The sequence below is a fragment of the Nicotiana tabacum genome, chromosome 9 (genome assembly GCF_000715075.1).
Source record: "Nicotiana tabacum cultivar K326 chromosome 9, ASM71507v2, whole genome shotgun sequence".
In the NCBI taxonomy this organism is placed as follows: domain Eukaryota; kingdom Viridiplantae; phylum Streptophyta; class Magnoliopsida; order Solanales; family Solanaceae; genus Nicotiana; species Nicotiana tabacum.
The window spans coordinates 69,864,893-69,887,166 of record NC_134088.1 but is presented as its reverse complement, the minus strand read 5'-3'; positions in this window follow the sequence as shown (position 1 = coordinate 69,887,166).

Below are 22,274 nucleotides of genomic sequence, written 5' to 3'. Positions count from 1 at the left end.
ACATTAGTACAAATAATGTACCGAGAGTGTAAGAAATAAAAATCAGTAAACAATAGACATGAGAGAACATATGGAGTAAAAGACTCAACATGTATATCTGAATAGCTCTGTGAATCATTTAATATTATAATGTCATGCATATGCGTATAAATGTCATACCATGCATGGGTATATGCGTTCATATCATCATCAAGCCTCTGAGGGCATCCCATCATATCATTTCGGCCACTGTGGGCAAATATTCAACGTATATCAGCTGATCAGGTGGTGGTGCGTATATAACGCCGTAACATTTCCCATATCCCATATACATATATAAACATATATATATATATACACACGTATATAACGCCATCTGGTCATGGGTCAATGTGCATGTATAAATGCATGAAATGCATAAGAATTACGTTAATAAGATTTCTCAAGATATCATAAAATAAATATGCCTTTCGGATAAACTTTATCAACTTACGTATTTTTCTGAGACCCATGAATAGAAGATATAATAATAATTCACATGGGGAATCAAGAATATAGATATCCGTAGTATTTCTATGAATAGAGTCATTTATGAAAGTTGCGTATTTTGCTCGTTTGATTTGTATCATTTGGACCATACCAAAAGGAAAGAAGGGATAGCCTTAACATACCTGAACCGGTTCTCTTAACAATCCCTCTAACCCACGTCCTTTGCGAATAACACGTAACGGCGGGTTGAAGTAGGGAAATATCCATATGATATTCTTGAAAAAGATTATACTGTGCTCTCTTAGACGACGAGGCCATAACATTTACCGTCTTTCGTTGCAAACCAGTGAAATCCTTACATCCTTGTAGTCATTCCAAACGGTGCCCTAATATCATAATAGTAAGGATTTATATGAATTCCTATTTTTAAGAACTCATCTGTTGCTTTTTGAAGATAGATATATCTCTCTTTTGAATTTGATCCTAACCTTATGTAACTTTTCTTTGCTGAAGTTCATCTGTCACTTTAAAGGATGTAAGTATATTTTGTGAATTCAAGAAGTCTTTTGTATTAGTGGGTGTGGGCCCCACACTTTGATGACTTTGGCCACAAGTCCTCTAATTGTGCCACCAAATTGCATGACTTAAGAGTCATTAATTTGGCCAAAACTTGTTGCCACGTTGGGGGCCTTTTAGGCTTATCCACAAATTGTTAATTAATTACCCACTAATATTAATTAACTTGCTAATTCCTCCATTAACCAATAAGTCACGTAATTAAGAATATCTCCACTTACTTAAAATGCTACTCACTTTTAACACACTTTATACACCTTACTATCATGATCATGTGGTACCTTGTATGGTACTAGTCTATAAATACCGGGTATTATAGCTCAGACCATATTTTATCCCAAATTGTCAAATTTTGACGAAATTCATTTTCTTCAATTTGCTTACCCTTTCACCTTCACGAATTTACTCATCACTTGTTTGCAATAGCATAATGCTTATAATCTCAATATAATCTCATTCCCGAACTTACGTCGATTAACTTACGACAAAACTTTAACATACGAAAATGCAGGATGTAACTTCTCATTTTCGAGCTTCCATCAATTTACTTATGGCGTACTTTCGCATACGAAAACATGGGGTGTAACACTACAATAGCAAGTCTAACACCCTAAGCGAGTCTACTCTCAAGTCGTATCGTAAAATAAAGGAATTAAGCGAGCAAAGATAACTCCAATAGTACAATTATAGCATGGCGTGAACCTAAGTCTACCCGAACATAACATGAATCTAGCTACGTACAGACTCTCGTTACCTCGTGCGTACGTAGCCCCCGTAACAAGTAGCACATAACAAATACACCACCTAGGGGTAGCTTCCCCCTCAGAGGGTTAGACATGAGACTTACCTCTCTCCGAAGTTCCATAACTGGCTCCAACGTCTCTTTAACACCTCAAACCGATGGACATCATTCCAAAACTATTCAAACAATATGCAAACCAATCAAAATATACCCAATACGTATAATTTAACAATTTATAATGATCCTCAACTCCGCTCAAAAAGCCAACAAAGTCAACCCTCAGGCCCATGTGCCCGGATTCCGAAAATGTTTGAAGATAAACTTTACCCATAATATTACCAACTCAAATATCTAATTTATTCCTAATTCCATTTCCAAAATCGTGGTCAAAATCCAAAATTATTAATTTTAGGTTTCCTACCCAAATCCCACAATTTTTCCTAAATATTCCTCCTTAAATCCACATATAAACCATACATTTAGCTCACAACAAGTGGGAAATTACTTACCTTGTGTTGCATGATGAAAACCCCTAAAAATTCACCCAAAACCCGAGCTCCAAAATCCCAAATGAAAATGACGGAATGACCAAGTTCGATCCCTTATGTTCTGTCCAATTTCACTTCTGTGGACAGAACCCTTGCATCTGCGACCAAAAATGTGCATCTGCAAAGTCCGCTGGTCAGCAGCCCCAGCGCACCTGCGGACTCTTTCCCGCTTCTGCGCAACCGCAGGTGCGGAGCCATAGTCGCCTCTATGCTCCAACTCGCTTATGCGACCACTCTGTCGCTTCTGCGAGGCCACAAAAGCATTCCATTTTCCGCTTTTGCGAAGCCGTCCCCAGCCAGACTTCCTCGCTTCTGCAATTCATTGCTTCGCTTCTACGAGGTCGTTTCTGAGAAATCCTCATTTCAAGTCATTCACTACCTCGACACATAAACAAGCACCCTACCATTACATCAACACCATGCGATAACAATGTATGAACATCATAACAATCTATGCATAGCCTCAAAACCATCGGAAATATAGCTACTGAGCTGAAACAACAAAACATCCTTCCACAAGGAGACGATAATAGCCTGCCTGAATACGTAGGCAAAAACATCTGACACCATGTCTGCAGTACCACTACAACTCCTCGATGCCCAAGTAATAACAAGTGCTCCACTTCGCGTAAGATTAAATAGGAAGGTGTAACGACCCGACAGGTCGTTTTGAGCATTTATGCTCCTTTCAACTATTTGAAGTCTTGAATAACTTCCTATGAGGTATTATGACTTGCGTGATTTGTCGGTTTTGGTTTTAAGTTATTTCGGAGTTAGCTTGGAAGAATAAATTTTCATGTTGGAAGCTTAAGTTGAAATAGTTGACTGGATATTGACTTATGTGTAAACGACCTCGGAATTTAATTATGATGATTCCAATAGCTTCGTATGGTGATTTTGAACTTAGGAGCATGTTCGGAAAATTACTTGGAGGTCCGTAGAGGAATTGGGCTTGAAATGCCGAAAATTGAATTTTTGGAAAGTTTGACCAGGTGGTTGACTTTTTGATATCAGGGTCAAAATCCAATTTTGAAAGTTTTAATAGGTTTGTTATGTCATTTATGACTTGTGTGCAAAATTTGCGGTCAATCGGACGTGATTTGATAGGTTTCTGCATTGTTTGTAGAAATTGAAAGTTTCGAAGTTCATTAGGCTTGAATTGGGGTATGATTCGTGGTTTTAGTGTTGTTTGAGGTGATTTGAGGATTCGACTAGGTTCGTATGATGTTTTTGGACTTGTTGGTATATTTGGTTAAGGTCCCGAGGGGCTCGGGTCAGTTTCGGATGGTTAACGGATCAAAATTTGGACTTAAACAGCTACTGGAATTTTCTGATATCTGTATCTGATTTCCTTATCACGTAGCTTTGAGATTTTGTTACTCGCGAACGCGTGAAGAAGGCCGCGTTCGCGTAGAGTAAGTGGAGCAGAGATAGAAGTCACACGTTTTGTGCTTTGCGATCGAGTGGACGAGTTCGCGATCGCGTAGGTCTGTGATGTTGTGCATCGCGATCGCGTGGGAAAGTCCGCGATCGCGTAAGGTTAAATCTGGGCAGTGGAAAACAGTTTTTCGTGATCGGGTGGGAACGTTCGCGATCGCGTAGAGCAAATGACTGGGCAGAGAGTTTAAGTTCTGAAAATTGTACTTCGTCCCATTTTCCATTTTTGACGGATTGGAGCTCGGGAAGAGGCGATTTTTGGGAGATTTTCAGAGGAAACAACGGGATAAGTGTTCTTAACTCAATATTGGTTAAATTACACGAATCCATGGTTGTTTTTAACATTTAATATATGAATTAAGTTGGAAAATTGTGAAACCCCTCTTGGTTTAATTTGGAGATTTGAGGGTCAAGTTGATATCGGATTTGAGTAAAATTTGTATGGTTGGACTCGTGGTTAAATGGGCGTTCATATTTTGTAACTTTCGCCGGATTCCGAGACGTGGGTCCCACGATTTTTTAGCTAAATTTGAGATTTTTATGGAAAATTAGTATTTACTTATGGAATTAGTTCCAATAACTTTTATTGACTGAATCGAATCAATTGTGGCTAGATTCAAGGCGTTTGGAGGCCAATTCACAAGTCAAAGGCATAGCAGAGTAAAGAATTACATGGTTTGATATAAGTAACACTTCTAAACTTGGTTCTGAGGGTATGAATCCCTGAATTCGGTATGATATAAATTGTTTGGAGGTGACACACAAGATAGGTGACGAGCATGTGGACGTGCACCATAGAAATTGTGTTTTGAATAAATCTTGTGCAGTTGTAAAATTAATGAATCATGTTATTATCTGAACATGTTCCACGTGTTAGAGAAATTGAGTTGAGACTCTTATTAAATATCATGTTTAGGCTACGTGCCAATATTTTGGGACCCATAGGGTCGTGTTTCTATTGAATTAAATTGTTTCAAAAATATACGTTACACACTTAGTCATATTCGTCCAGTGTAAGGACATTTATGTGATCGAGCTGCGCGCTGCAGCAGGCCATAATGGCTTTATACATTACTATTCTATGGATCGGGGCTGCCCGCCTGCAGAAGGTCTTATAGGCTTTACTATTTTATGGATCGGGGCTGTCCGCCTGCAGCAGGCCTTATAAGCTTTATTATTATACACATTCAGACTGCATGCCTGCAGTAGGCCATATCGACTTTATATAGCACTTGGGATGAAGGAGCCCTCCGGAGTCTGTACACACCCCCAGTGAGCGTAGATGATTACATATATATTCAGGATGATTTTCCCAGGGCATGGACTTTCCTTACTGATTTATATTGTACTGAATTTACCTGGACATGGATCTTGTCCGTATCATTTACATTTGGGGATAAATTACCCCAGGACTGTATTGGCCTTATACGGTACTAAGTGATTGACTGTCAGTCGATGTGTATTTATATACGGGTTGGAACACCCCTATGCTGGATTGGCCATAAAAAGTACTAAGTGATCGAATAATTTGTGACCAGTATTTACATGAGGTCTTTCTACTGAGATGTCATATACCTCATATCATGCAGTATTGATCTATTTCACTTGTACTGAGTTAACTGTTAAACTTGAAAGCATGCCTACATTTTTGTACCATTATTTATACTAGACTGTATCTGTGAAGTTCGTCATTGCTTTCATCCTAGAGGTTAGTCTTGTTACTTATTGAGTTAGTTGTACTTATACTATACTTTGCACCTCGTGTGCAGATCCAGGTGCTCCCGGATACAGCAGCTGCTAGATTTCGAAGTTAATTCTGTTGGGGACTATCAAGGTAGCTACTTGACGTCCGCGGACTTGATTCCCTTCCTGTTTAATTATTGTACTATTCTATATTTTCAAACAGTGATTTTATTAGTCAGACTTTGTATTCATATTAGATGTTCATGTACTCAGTGACACCGAGTTTTAGGAGTTTTATATTTGAAATTGTGAGTTTCTTCGACTGATTTTAATTATTATGTTTTCAAATTTAATAGATATTGTGGTTAATTGAGATTTTCGGCTTGCTTAGTATTGAGATAGGCGCTATCACGACAGGTGAGATTTTGGGTCGTGACAAGTTGGTATTAGAGCCTAGGTTACATAGGTCTTACGAATCATGAGCAGGTTTAGTAGAGTCTTGCGGATCGGTACAGAGACGTCTGTACTTATCTTCGAGAGGCTGCCAAACCCTTAGGAAATTTCACTTTATTGTATTCAGTCATATGAACTTGTTGATTTCGGAAACTAAAAGTCTTGTTATTCTATTCTCTCACAGATGGTGAGGACACGTACTACCGGATCGGACGGTCAGCCACCTGTTAGGGCCGCGAGAGGCCGGGGCCATGGTAGAGGCCGGGGCCATGGTAGAGGCCGGGGCCAAGGTAGAGGTCGAGGTGTAGCTCGTACCGCAGTGGGACCAACACATGTAGTGCCACCAGTTGCACCAGCTCAGGCACCAACTGTACCCATTGAGTTTCCAGGCCTTCAGGAGACTTTGGCCCAGATATTGACAGTTTGCACTGGCCTTGCTCAGGTGGTTTTGACTCAGGCCGCACCTTCCACTTCTCAGGCCGGGGGAGGTACTCATACGCCCATTTCCCGTACTCCAGACCAGGTAGTACAGGGACTTCAGATACCGGGGTCACTACCAGCCCAGCCAGTTACAACTGCTCAGGCCCCGGTAGTCCCTGTTATGGCAGATGATGAGCAGAGAAGACTTGTGAGATTTGGGAAGCTTCGACCTCCATCATTTAGCGGTGCTGAGTCAGAGGATGCTCAGGGTTTTCTAGATAAGTGCTAGCGGATGCTTCAGACAACAGGTATTCTGGAGACCAGTGGGGTCTCGTTCACTACTTTTCAGTTTTCTGGGGCTGCCTTCAGATGGTGGGAGGCTTATGAGAGGCGCATGACGGTTGGTGCAGTACCACTTACATGGCATGAGTTCTCCATTCTCTTTTTGGAGAAGTTTGTGCCGCAGTCTAGTAGAGAGGGCTGCGCAGACAGTTTGAGCAGTTACGTCAGTATGGCATGTCCGTGACGCAGTACGAGATGAGATTTTCTGAGTTGGCTCGTCACGTAGTTTGGTTGGTTCCCACTGATAGGGAGAGGATTGGGAGGTTTATTGATGGCCTCACGTATCAGCAGCGGTTGCATATGACTAAGGAGAGGGTATCTGGTGCCACTTTTGATGAGGTGGTTGACATTGCTCGACAGATAGAGGTGGTCCGTAGCCAGGAGCGTGGTGACAGGGAGGCTAAGAGGCCTCGAGGTTCGGGCAGTTTTGGTGGGGTACCTTGTGGAGGGAAGTTCTACCACAACAGGGGTCGTCTAGTTCACTGTGGTGCATCATCCAGCCATGGTTCATACAGTTCTCATCAGAGTCTTTCAGCTCTCAGTACACTTCCAACCCCGGGTACGCTCCGTGCACCATCAGTTCAGGGATCATATATACCAGGTCTTTCTAGTAGTTATTCTGGTTCCCGAGGTTCACCTCAGAACTTGCCACCATTCTTCGAGATGAAGTGGTATGAGTGTGGAGAGCTGGGCCATGTGAGGAAATATTGTCCCCGCCATACGCAAGGTCTTGTTCAGCAGAGGAGTCAGGCTACTACTTCTGCACCAGTTGCTCCACCACCCGCTCAGCCAGCTCGGGGTGGGGCTCAGTCAGCTAGGGGTCGCCCAAGAGGGGAAGGTCGATCCGGTGGCGGTCAGGGCCGATTCTATGCTTTTCCTACTAGACCAGATATTGTTGCTTCAGATGTAGTGATCACAGGTATTGTCTCAGTGTGCCACAGAGAGGCATCTATATTATTTGTCCCTAGTTCGACATATTCGTATGTTTCATCATATTTTTGTTCATTTTTTGGATATGCCTCGTGAGTCCTTACTTTTACCTGTTCATGTATCTACGCAGGTGGGCGATACTATAACTGTGTACCAGGCGTATCAGTCGTGTGTGGATATTATTAGGGGACGAGACAAGAGTTGATCTTTTATTTCTTAGTATGGTCAATTTAGATCTTATATGGGTATAGTGAGATATCAGATGTTTTGTTATATGGATTTGGGCCAAGTGGAGGAGTCTGCTATCTACGATTTGAGTGCGCGATTATGTGCGGTATTGGTTCCTTTCCAAGGTACACTTGTGGATTAGTTATGACTTGCAGAGGTTGAGATACGGGATGACTTGAGTAACAATATTTCTTAAATACGGGTTATATTGAACTTTATGAAAAATCATGAGATGATTAAATTTTTATTTTGAAGAATATAGTGCGCACGGAGTATGAATTTGATGGGTAGTGTTAAGGCAGGGTTACTTCCTTGGGGGCTGTTGTGCTAATGGGGGCTTGTGTATTTTGGCCCGTTCGGGCGGTGCAATTTAGATTTGAGCATAGTGGGTGACTTTCAAAAGGGTTATAATGGATTCAAAATGTATATGTGTCAATTGAAAATTTTTCAGAATTTGTTATCGCCAGAATCGATTATTGCACTGGATAGTGCGGGACTTGCGTTAATTCTGTATGACTATGGATTCCACATTCCAGTATAAGAAGGGAAAAAGAACAATTTTAAATTCACATAAGGTATTTTTAGAGTGAGTGTTACGGTTGTGGTACTTTTGTGGTGCTTAAGATGAATACAATGGCTTATGGACCTTAGGACGGTGTGGTTTTATGTTGGGATGTATTATAGTGAGCTTTGGGTAAGGGTAGTAGTGTTCTGATAAGGAAAACGTCAACTTGAGGGTAATTCAGGAGAACCTCGGAGAAAATAGGACCATTGGGTAGTAGGCTAGACCCGTATGGTAATGGCATGCTCAATTCTTTTGGGTAATAGTGATGTGAAGGCTTTACAGATGTTTTAGTGACAATATTTTTGGGTTTTGGTGACCATCGTGGCTTAGGCGAGATAGAGGAAATTAGTTCTGTTAGCTTGATTAAGTGAAAATGAATTTCAAAGTGTTCTTAATAGTTTCTACCATGGTTTGAACCGGATATTTTCTACCGTTGTGGGGAACATGTTGTGCATTGTGATTTCCTCCTAGAAAGAAGCAAGAGAAAAGTTTCCAACTAATAGGGTATGTAATTTGCTGGTGACTCAAAGTTTATAATGAGATTCTCGTGCTTTTCACGTGATAGATGTGGTGTGTTGTGCGGAATTTAGATGTATATGTATGAGGTGGCAGTTCATTCATGAAAGGAAGATCATGAATTCTAGACGGAATGGTCAGTGTTATATATTTAGATTAATGTTATAGTTGCTCGATAATCCCTGGGAAGGGTGTGCGGTTGAAAGGGGCATTGTGTTTTGATTTACGGATGTTCATTGGTATTACGGTACTCTCCTGGTTGATAGGCTGTTGATATTCAAATTATTGATATTATTGGCACATGAGTTGTCCGTGCGGGCTCAGATATTGATACTATAACACGTGAGTTGTCCGTGCGAGTGATGTAAATGTGAGCTCTAAAAGAGCTGGTTACTGCTATTAAATTTGTGTATCTTTGTTCTACTATATATAATAAGCTAATAGCATTACAGTTGTGGTGGTGCTTGTTGAACTTACAATACGGTTCTCTACTTTGAGCCATCTTCCATTTTGGGTACAAGGTTGCGTAGTTGTGGATTTAGTTGTATTGGTGTGGCATGTTAATGGGATAGTTGCGTTTAATAATATAAGGTTATTGGACCTAGAATGGATACTATCATGTTTGATTACGGTATATTGGAGGATAATATTGAAGGTCATCTTAGAAAGTGGTTATGGTTCTGGTTGGGGCGGGAGATCTCCATGACTTGTCGATCTGATAAGGTGTTATGAGATTTTGCGTGTTTCTTTCATTATCAGCAGTGTATGAAGGTTTTAGAACGAGGTTTTGTTTAATATGGGGTTTAATACTATTACCGGATTACTTTGGAGTAGTCAATGTGATCGAAACTGGTGTTGCGAGCATGCGAGTTTTGTAGTACGTTAAGTGATTATATCTGGGGTTATGGTTATGGCTTGATACAGCTTGTTCAAACTCATACAACATGTAGATGTGAGATTCAGGTCTTAATAAGAAATTCTGAATGTTGGAAATTAACTTTCAAAGTTTATGGGCTAAGATTGAAGTAACGATTTTCAATTATGTTGTGTAGTCAGGCCCATACAATTTACACATAATAGGGTGACGTGGGATCACCCTCACGTATGTGTGTGGTAGATGGAATAGTGATGTGATGGCTTGGAAACAACTCTTGGCACGTTCGAGGACGAACGTATGTTTAAGTGGGGGAGATTGTAATAATCCGACCGATCGCTTTGAGCATTTACGCTCCTTTCAACTATTTGAAGTCTTGAATAACTTCCTACGAGGTATTATGACTTGTGTGAATTGTCGGTTTTGGTTTTAAGGTATTTTGGAGTTAGCTTGAAAGAATGAATTTTCATGTTGGAAGCTTAAATTGAAACATTTGATCGAATATTGACTTATGTGTAAACGACCTCAGAATTTAATTCTGATGATTCCAATAGTTCCGTATGGTGATTTTGGACTTAGAAGCTTGTCCGAAAAATTATTTGGAGGTCCGTAGAGGAATTGGGCTTGAAATGCCGAAAGTTAAATTTTTGGAAAGCTTGACCGGGGGGTTGACTTTTTGATATCAGGGTCAAAATCTAATTCTGAAAATTTTAATAGGCCCGTTATGTAATTTATGACTTGTGTGCAAAATTTGAGGTCAATCGGACGTGATTTGATAGGTTTCAGCGTTGTTTGTAGAAATTGAAAGTTTCAAAGTTCATTAGGCTGGAATTGGGGGTATGATTCGTGGTTTTAGTGTTGTTTGAGATGATTCGAGGGTTTGACTAGGTTTGTATGATGTTTTAGGACTTGTTGGTATATTTGGTTAAGGTCCCGAGGAACTCGGGTGAGTTTCAGATGGTTAACGGATCAAAATTTAAACTTAAACACCGGCTGGAATTTTCTAACATCTGTATCTGATTTCCTTATACGCGATCGCGTGAAAGCGTCTGCAATCGCGTAGGCTTAGTCGGTCAGTAGAGGTTTTGTGCTTCACGATTGCGTGGTGATATCTGCGATCGCGTAAGGTTAATTGAGGGCTGCTGAGTTTTGTGTTTCGTAATCGCGTGAAGCGGGATGCGATCGCGTTCGGGATGGATTTCCCAGGGCATGGACTTGCCTTACTGATTTATATTATACTGAATTTACCTGGATATGGATCTTGTCCATATCATTTACATTTGGGGATAAATTACCCCACGGATAGATTGGCCTTATACTGTACTAAGTGACGGACTGTCAGTCGATGTGTATTTATATACGGGTTGGAACACCCCTATGCTGGATTGGCCATAAAAAGTACCGAGTGATCGAATAGTTTGTGACCAGTATTTACATGAGGTCTTTCTACTGAGATGTCATATACCTCATATCATGCAGTATTGATCTATTTCACTTGTACTGAGTTAACTGTTAAACTTGAAAGCATGCCTACATTTTTGTACCATTATTTATACTGAACTGTACCTGGGAGTTCGTCATTTCTTTCAGCCCAGAGGTTAGTCTTGTTACTTATTGAGTTACTTGTACTCATATTACACTCTGCACCCCGTATGCAGATCCAGGCGCTCCCGGATGTGGCGGCTGCTAGATTTCGAAGTTAATTCTGTTGGGGACTATCAAGGTAGCTGCTTGACGTCCGCAGACTTTATTCCCTTCCTGTTTAATTATTGTACTTTTCTATATTTTCAGATAGAGATTTTATTAGTAAGAATTTGTATTCATATTAGATGCTCATGTACTCAATGACACCGGGTTTTAGGAGTGTTATATTTGAAATTGTGAGTTTCTTCTGCTGAATTTAATTATGTTTTCAAATTTAAAAGAGATGGTGGTTTATTGAAATTTTCGACTTGCCTAGCATTGAGATAGGCGCCATCACGACAGGTAAGAGTTTGGGTCGTGACAGAAGGAAATGAAGGCATAAGCCTCAAAGAATCAAATCGCACAATGAGGAATCAAGAAGGGAAGTGCTCCTAACAACCCTGTAGCCTCTCGAAGATAAGTACATATCTCTTTGTACCGATCCGCAAGACTCGACTAGACTTGCTCATGACTCGTGAGACCTAAGTTAACCTAACGTTTTGATATCAAGCTGTCACGATCCAAAATCCACTATAGGTCGTGATGGTGCCTAACGCCGCCGTTGTGAAATCCAACGGTGATCGATCAACTTAATTACTCATTTTGATTACTTTAAAATCATAATTCCCATTAAAAAGTAGTGTAAAATCTTGCACTCGTAGAAAATTCGTGATTTTATTTTCCAATTTCCGTATAAGGTATAAATTACAAGGTAAAATGATAATAACTACGCAAACTACAATAATGAACACCCAGTAGGTACCTCCAAAATCTGATGTCACAAGTGCATGAGCATCAACTAGCAAAATATAATAAAAATACAACATCTATGTGGAATACAAGTTAGACAGGAGAAAGTAAATAACTCTGATGGAGACTCTGTATGCTGCGGATCGTAACATGGAATGCATCTCACCATAAAGTCCCTGCAATAGCTGTGCCTCTGCGCCCAAAAAACCACCAGAAATATATATACCTTCACAATAAGTGCAGCAAGTGCAGCATGAGTACGTAAATCAATGCGTACCCAGTAAGTATCTCGCCTAACCTCGGAGAAGTAGTGACGAGGGGTCGACATCGACACTTACTAGTGGTCCAATAAATCAAATACAGTAGGAAATAAACAGATGTGATGCAGAGTAAATAAACAAAATAAACAAGTATAAATACATGGTATAAATCCTCCTCTCAATAATAAACTCAAGCTCTCAGTTAGTAGTTACCTCCTCAACCAGAGTATATGTATAAAAGGAACCTCACCAAATAGGTCGTCGCATTTCAACTCAGGAAAACTCACAGATACACTGGCTTTTTGTCAAATATTACGTACGATTCTATAAGAGTATTTTATAAAAATGCCAAGGCGTACGACCCAATCCCACCATAATATGCACACTGCCGAGGGTCGAACGATACGAACCATAAATACATCTATTATACTGCCGAGGCGAACAACCCGCTCCCATGAGAGTGTGATACATAATCCTTCCGAGGTGAACGGCCCATCCCATCATAATGTGCGCACTACCGAGGGTCAAACGGCATGAACCATAGATGCATCTATTATACTGCCGAGGCGAATGGCCCGATCCCAGTAGAGTAAGAAGCTTTAACGGGTCCTTGACCCCATTCACGAATAAACTTGTGAATTATGAACTGTAAGGAAGCTTTTCAATGAAAACGCACAACGCGGGAGAAATTCGTAAGGGGAGCATAGTTATTCCGCGGCTAAATCAAGTAGTGCATCAAATCTCTACAATAGCAAGTCTAACACCCTACACAAGTCTAGTCTCAAGTCGTAACATAAAATAAAGGAAATAAACGAGCAAAGATAATTCCAATAGTACAATTATAGCATGGTGTGAACCTAAGCCTACCCAAACATAACATGAATCTAGCTACGTAAGGACTCTCGTCACCTCGTGCGTACGTAGCCTCAGGCCCATGTGTCCGAATTCCGAAAATGTTTGAAGATAAACTTTACCCATAACATTACCAACTCAAATATCTAATTTATTCCTAATTCCATTTCCAAAATCGTTGTCAAAATAAAAAATTATCAATTTTAGGTTTCCTACCAAAATCCCACAATTTTCCCTAAATTTTCCTCCTTAAATCCACATATAAACCATACATTTATCTCACAACAAGTAGGAAATTACTTACCTTGTGTTGCATGATGAAAACCCCTAAATATTCGCCCAAAAATCGAGCTCCAAAATCCCAAACAAAAATGACGAAATGACCAAGTTTGATCCCTTATGTTCTGTCCAGTTTCGCTTCTGTGGACAGAATTCTTGCATCTGCGACGTCGCTTCTTCGACCAAAAATGCGCATCTGTGAAGTCCACTGGTCAGCAGCCCCATAGCACCTGCGAACTCCTTCTCGCTTCTGCGCAACCGCAGGTGCGGAGCCATAGTCTCCTCTACGCTCCAGCTCGCTTATGTGACCACTCTGTTGCTTCTGCGAGGCCACAAAAGCGTTCCATTTTCCTCTTTTGCGAAGCCTTCCCCAGCCAGCCTTCCTCGCTTCTGCAATTCACTGCTTTGCTTCTGCGAGGTCGTTTCTGCGAGGTCGCTTCTGCGATGAAACTTTCGTAGAAGCGGTTGCACCAGCAACCAGAATTTTCCAGCTTTTTCTTAAGTCCAAATTCTGTTCTGTTAACCATCCGGAATCCACCCGAGGCCCCCGGAACCTTGACCAAATATACCAACGCGTTCCAAAATAAATTACGAACTTAGTCGAGGCCTCAAATCATGCCAGACAACATCGAAACTATGAATCGGTGATTGAAATCCTTCTTTAAACTTTCAAACTTCCAAACATCGGTGAACAGGATTGAACCATATCAAAACATTCCGGAATGACGCCAAACTTTGCGTGCAAGTCACAAATCTCAATAAGAAACTATTTGAAGGCTCAAAACCTCAAACAAAAATCGATAACACCAAAGTCCACTTCAAATCAAACTTAAAAAATTCTTAAACTTTTAAAATGTTAGCTTTCCATAATAAGCGCAGAAATGCTCCCGGGCCACCCGATACTCAACCCGAGCATACGCCCAAGTCCGAAATCATCATACGAACCTATTGGAACCTTCAAATTTTGATTCCGAGGTCATTTACTCAAAAGTCAAACCTTAGTCAAATCTTCCAACTTAAAGCTTCCGAAATTAGAATTTTCTCTCCAAATCAACTCCGAACTTCCCGAAATTCAATTCCGACCACACGTACAAGCAATAATACCTGAAGTAAATCTACTCAAGGCCTCAAACCACCGGAAGACGCACGAGAGCTTAAAATGACCAGTGGGGTTGTTATATTCTCCCCCACTTAAACATATGTTCGTCCTCGAATGTGCTAAGAACTGCTCTAGAGTTTCCCCAAAATCAATGTTCAACACATTGTGCACCTACTCGTGCCACCACAACCCAGTTGAGCACATTAACTCGAGCTTGACTGAAGATCCTCTCTTTTATTTAGTCAATAAGCCTTAGAACCAAATTCCAACCTCCGAATTTCTCTACAAAACCCGATTCTAACATACGAACACTGTATCAATCACTACACATTGTACCAGAACCTGATCATGTACCTATGCTGAAATCACACAATGCATCACATAAGTTGCCTTCCCATAATAACATCCTCCGATCACAATAGCTGAAATTTCACAAATCCGATAACCGCAATACACCTCATGATATATATAAGCCATGTTCCAACTTTCGCAATGCTGCCACGACAAAAGGGATGTGTATAAACTCATTACCACCTGTCGAATCAACAAATCATGGAGTCTCTCCTCCTGACAAGGACCATTACCTCATTCTGAGCTGAATAACGATATTTGCTCTTTAATATACTTTATATAGATCTGATAGCACTGATTTCAGGTCCAATAATCTCGTCTCACCCAGTACAAGCTGCTCAAGCAATAAGCCACCTTAAATACTGACCAAGATCTCATATGACGCCATCAATGCGCCGACAAGCCACAACTTGAATATGACATATATATAGAGGAACGAACTCTGGAAAAAGAACTACCCAGCCCACGTAATGAATAAAATGGTCGAACAGACGCTATGAGCCTTTCTCAGAGAATGAGAAACAAAACACACAAGAATAGATATAGGGCACCGTACTCAACATGTCACTGTTGTGACGTGCAACCCGATCCACACATGGTACCCTTGCGGCGTACAACCCGATCCAAACAACATACCTGTGGCGGCATGCCACCCGATCAACACATAACAATAAATAAGGAAATATTCATCAACCCAAAATGCTTATACCTACGAAATGCCCGAATAACGACCACAAGCACGCCAAGTGCATAAATACAACCCTGGGGAGATGGATAGTGCCATATGCTACAAAACCCAAGCACGACTATGGTGCAATAAATGACCTGCATCTCGAGAGTCATCCTGCTCATATAACACCACAAGCTACACGGGATCACAACACATGTGCGAATAATCAAGACGTCTCATAACCCACATGGCACAATAGAGTATTACATGGTATAGCTGACGATGGGAATACATCTAACGCCCGAAGACTCCTTCACAAGCAATGTTATGCCGAACGAATATATTTAAACTGATGTAGAGTACACATTCACATTAGACCCGCCAACGGACCCCAAGCCAATTCCGATCATCCCATACTGGGCCAAAAACCTTTCAAGGATCCACAATGGCTCTATTCATGACACACATGAGAAGCCATCCCAATCTGGAACAAACTCCCACAGTCTACAACAAAAGGAATAGAGCATCTTCCAGGCATAAACTCTCACATTAACGATAGTACCATAATCTCCATGCTTGGTTTCCATCTTTAATAATCAAGTTACTAATATGTCACACTTATACAATGTTTCCCGTGGGATACGCTCCCACAACCTTCCACATGAGGTAGAAAAGTCTGCACCTCTGCACCACCAACTGTACTAATTCTGTAAAGCAAACTAAGAGTCTGCAAATCAATACACAAAGCCTCTTCCACAGGACATCGTTCTCAGGTGAGACTAAAGAAAATGCTATCTTACTCTAAACACCTGAATTCTTCCCTGCTCATCCGAGCTCGTGACATTCTTGTCAACACCGAACCGCAACCTTGATCCTCAACTTCCAATTCCCATGCCGCTCACTACATCTATCGCGCCGCTACGCGAGAGTACAAGAATTCATCATAACCCCTGAACTACTAGTAGAATAAATACTTCACTGGCTAGAATTCCTTTCACTCAACTCATTTCAGAAGAAACATTGCAACACGCAACTGAATTCCCATAATCGCAGAAAATACAAACCTCGAGTCATAGTCTAAGCCGTCATAACTCTTCCAGGATCCATTTACACATAACAAGGCCATTAGAATCAAATACCTCCCAAATCAATCAAATTATGGTGTCTGTCAAGCCCACACGTACAACCACCAACCACCTGTATAACATAATGCGACGAAGGAACTGATCATTGTCACAATCATGCTGATTCAAACCACTACCAATCGACCCAACTTCCTCTAATTTACTCTTGACCTACCTTAGAAATAATAATAGCTCCATTCAAAAACATAACGAAATTCGATCAACACTCATCCCGAGTGACCCAAATCACGAGTTCACATTATCTCAATACCTATTGCAAAAACTCGATCATACACTTTAAAACCACTAAAGGACCCAAAATCCTTATACACTGCGCTTACATCCTTGAACCCATTAGAACCACTATTGGGAGTCATACACTTTGACCTGGTCTCAAGTATAATCAAACTCCAACGCTCTGTTAGCACATGAACACCTAAAGAAGCAACCAGATGTATTCTTTTCCTTGCACATCACATCCACAAGAAACATAAACTCTGAGTCTTCCCAAAACTTGCACATGAATCGATAAGGTGAAATATAGTACACATTCATTAAGTTCTTTACTCGAATTACCCCTGATGTTTTCTTTTCTTAGTCATAATTAATCCACCAATACATCGATAACCAGAAACCGCACAAGCAGACAACCACGCGATCCAATCGTAGGCAGAGGGCTCCCCCACTTAGTTTTAAGCTACAATCACATAAACCTAGAGCCCACAAATATTCCTCTTTCTCAATTACCATGATCTCGCACCGTTAACCCGCCACATTTCTCGTAATCTCTTGTTAAACTTCTCATGAATATTCCAAATTATCAGCCACGATCGCATATTTGACCTTCCGTCGGGTAGTAAGTAGAACTCCTCGTAGAAACTTTATCAAAAGTCACGCAACCGCTAACCTACCCACAGGAGATAGCCCACGTGTGGAATTCCATACCGACCTCTGCTTTTCATACTTGACCTGCTAGCAATTCAACCACCGCGAGACACCTCCCACCATGTCCTTCCTCATCCTTCGCTACCCAAATGTTGCATCAAATCAAAATCCATCTCCGTGGCACCTGAACTAATAAATTGCTACCAACTATAAGCTTCCTCGAAGATCATCTCTCTCGAGCAATGAGCATTCAAAAAACCGATTCGATTCTGAAACTGTTACACACCGCCATCTCTGACAACCGCTTCTTAGACACTATTTCACCACACCCTGCCCCGAAGGCAAATCAAAGAAGACCATAACACCGATGAACCTTAATGCATTCAAACAAGGATGACGACACCGCATCACAAATGAAAATTCCACCACGCTCGAAAATATCAAGTCTCGTTACTCCATCAACCAAAGCATGAACATCCATAGTCCGGTTGCCTTTCCTCTATTGGAATTAAATGTTGAACCTCCAAATCATGCACTGAGAAATCCTCATTTCAAGTCATTCACTACCTCGACACATAAACAATCACCCTACCATTACACCAACACCGTGCGATAACAACGCATGAACATCATAACAATCTAAGCATAGCCTCAAAACCATCAAAAATATAGATACTAAGCTGAAACAACAGAACATCCTTCCATAAGGAGACGATAATAGCCTGTCCGAATACGCAGGGAAAATCATCCGACACCATGTGTGCAGTACCACTACAACTCCTCGATGCCCAAGTGATAACAAGCGCTCTATGTCGCGTATGATTAAGTAGGAAGAAAATGAAGGCATAAGACTCAAAAAATCAAATCGCACGATGAGGAATCAAGAAGGGAAAGTGCTCCTAACAGCCCTGTAGCCTCTCGAAGATAAGTACAGACGTCTCTGTACCGATCCGCAAGACTCTACTAGACTTGCTCATGACTCGTGAGACCTAAGTGAACCTAACGCTCTGATACCAAGCTGTCACGACCCAAAATCCACTAAAGGTCGTGATGGCACCTAACACCGCCGTCAGGCAAGCCAACAGTGATCGATCAACTTAATTACTCATTTTGATTACTTTAAAATCATAATTCCCATTAAAAAGTAGTGTAAAATCTAGCACTCATAGAAAACCCGTGATTTTATTTTCCAATTTATGTATAAGGTATAAATTACAAGGTAAAATGATGATAACTACGCAAACTACAATAATGAACACCCAGTAGGTACTCCCAAAACCCGGTGTCACAAGTGCATGAGCATCAACTAGAAAAATATAATAAAAATACAACATTTGTTTGGAATACAAGTTAGATAGGAGAAAATAAATAACTCTGATGGAGACTCTGTATGCTGCGGATCATAACATGGAATGTAACTCACGGTAAATTCCCCGCAATAGTTGTGCCTTTGCGCCCAAAAGACCACTAGACATATATGTACCTGCACAATAAGTGCAGCAAGTGCAACATGAGTACGTAAATCAATGCGTACCTAGTAAGTATCTTGCCTAACCTCGGAGAAGTAGTGACGAGGGGTCGACATCGACACTTACTAGTGGTCCAATAAATCAAATACAGTAGGAAGTAAACAAATGTGAGGCAGAGTAAATAAACGAAATAAACAAGCATAAATACGTGGTACAAATCCTCCTCTCAACAATAAACTCAAGATCTCAGTTAGCAGTTACCTCCTCAACTGGAGTATATGTATAAAAGGGACCTCACCAGACATGCCATCACAGTTCAAATCAGGAAAACTCATAGATACACTGGCTTCTTGTCAAATATTACACACAATTCCATAAGAGTATTTTATAGAAATGTCGAGGCGTACGACCCGATCTTATCATAATGTGCGCACTGCCGAGGGTCGAATGACACGAACCATAGATACATCTGTTACATTGCCGAGGCGAACGGCCCGCTCCCATGAGAGAGTGATACATAATCCTGCCGAGATGAACGGCCCGCTCCCATGAGAGTGTGATAGATAATCTTGCCGAGGCCAATGGCCCGATCCTATCATAATGTGCGCACTGCCGAGGGTCTAACATCACGAACCATAGATGCATCTATTATACTACCGAGGCGAATAACCCGCTCCCATGAGAGTGTGATACATAATCCTTTCGAGGCAAACTACCTGATCCCATCATAATGTGCACACTACCGAGGGTCGAACGACCCGAACCGTAGATGCATCTATTATACTGCTGAGGCGAATGACCTGATCCCATTAGAATAAGAAGCTTTAACGGGTCCTTGACCCCATTCACGAATAAACGTGTGAGTTACGAACTTTAAGGAAGCTTTTCGATGAAAACGCACAATGCGGAAGAAATTCGTAAGGGGAGCACAATTATTCCGCGGCTAAATCAAGTAGCGCATCAAATCTCTACAATAGCAAGTCTAACACCTTACGCAAGTCTAGTCTCAAGTCGTAACGTAAAATAAGGAAATTAAACGAGCAAATATAACTCCAATAGTACAATTATAGCATGGCGTGAACTTAAGCCTACCCGAACATAACATGAATCTAGCTACGTACGGACTCTCGTCACCTCGTGCGTACGTAGCCTCAGCAATAAGTAGCACATAACAAATACATCACCTAGGGGTAGCTTCCCCCTCACAAGGTTAGATAGGAGGCTTACCTCTCTCCGAAGTTCCATAACTGGCTCCAACATCTCTTTAACACCTCAAACCGATGGCCATCATTCCAAAACTAGTCAAACAATATGCAAACTAATCAAAATATACCCCAATACGTATAATTTAACAATTTATAATGATCCCCAACTCCGCTAAAAAAGACAACAAAGTCAACCCTCAAGCCCATGTGCCCGGATTCCGAAAATGTTTGAAGATAAACTTTACCCATAACATTACCAACTCAAATATCTAATTTATTCTTAATTCCATTTCCAAAATCGTGGTCAAAATAAAAAATTATCAATTTTAGAATTCCTACTAAAATCCCATAATTTTTCCTAAAGTTTCCTCCTTAAATCCACATATAAACCATACATTTAGCTCACAACAAGTGGGAAATTACTTATCTTGTGTTGCATGATGAAAACCCCTAAAAATTTGCCCAAAAACCGAGCTCCAAAATCCCAATCGAAAATAACAAAATGACCAAGTTCGATACCTTATGTTCTGTTCAGCTTCGCTTCTGCGAACAGAATCTTCACATCTGCGACGTCGCTTCTGCGACCAAAAATGCGCGTCTACGAAGTCCACTGGTCAGCAGCCCTATCACACCTGCGGACTCTTTCCCGCTTCTGCGCAACCGCAGGTGTGGAGCCATAGTCACCTCTGCGCTCCAGCTCGCTTATGCGACCACTTTGTCGTTTCTGCGAGGCTGCAGAAGCGTTCCGTTTTTGGCTTCTACGAAACCTTACCCAGCCAGCCTTCCTCGCTTCTGCGAGGTCGTTTTTGCGATAAAGCTTCCGCAGAAGCGGTTGCACAAGCAACCTGATTTTTCCAGTTTTTCCTTAAGTCCAAAATTCGTTCCGTTAACCATCCGGAATCCACCCGAGGCCCCCGAAACCTTGACCAAATATACCAACGCGTCCCAAAACAAATTACGAACTTAGTCGAGGCCTAAAATCAAGCCAAACAACATCGAAACTATGAATCGGCGATTGAAATCCTTCTTTAAACTTTCAAACTTCCAAACATAGACGAACAAGTCTGAACCATATCAAAACATTCCGGAATAATGCCAAACTTTGCGTGCAAGTCACAAATCTCAATAAGAAACTATTTGAAGGCTCGAAACGTTAAACGAAAATTGATAACACCAAAGTCGACTTCAAATCAAACTTAAGAAATTCTTAAACTTTCAAAATGTTAGTTTTCCATAATAAGCGCTGAAATGTTACCGGGCCACCCGATACTCAATCCGAATATATGCCCAAGTCCGAAATCATCATATGAACCTATTGGAATCTTCAAATCTCAATTCCGAGGTCGTTTACTCAAAAGGCAAGCCTTAGTCAATTCTTCCAACTTAAAGCTTCCAGAATTAGAAATTTCTCTCCAAATCAACTCCGAAATTCATTTCCGACCACACGTACAAGTCATAATACCTGAAGTGAAGCTACTCAAAGCCTCAAACCGACAAACGATGTGCTAGAGCTCAAAACGAATGGTCGGGTCGTTACACCCCATTTAACTTGTACGCACTTTTTTTTTTAAAAGTTTAACTGATTCCCAATATTTAGCTAACTTCAGATACTGCTTTGTTCTCTATTGTTGCTTCTTATCCGTTGATGCTTCCTCTCTGCCTGCTTCTTTGTCGCTGCTTCTTCTCTGGCATTGCTTTTTTTCTTCCTTTTCTTAGAACTGAGATTCAAACTTTGAGTTAGTACTTGTAGACTGTAGTGGAGAAATTGTAAGCCACCATTGTTGAACCTAGAGAAAGCTTGCTCGATAATGACCTCGCTGAAACCGATAAAATAACCTCTTGAGAGATAGAGGAACTTCATATTC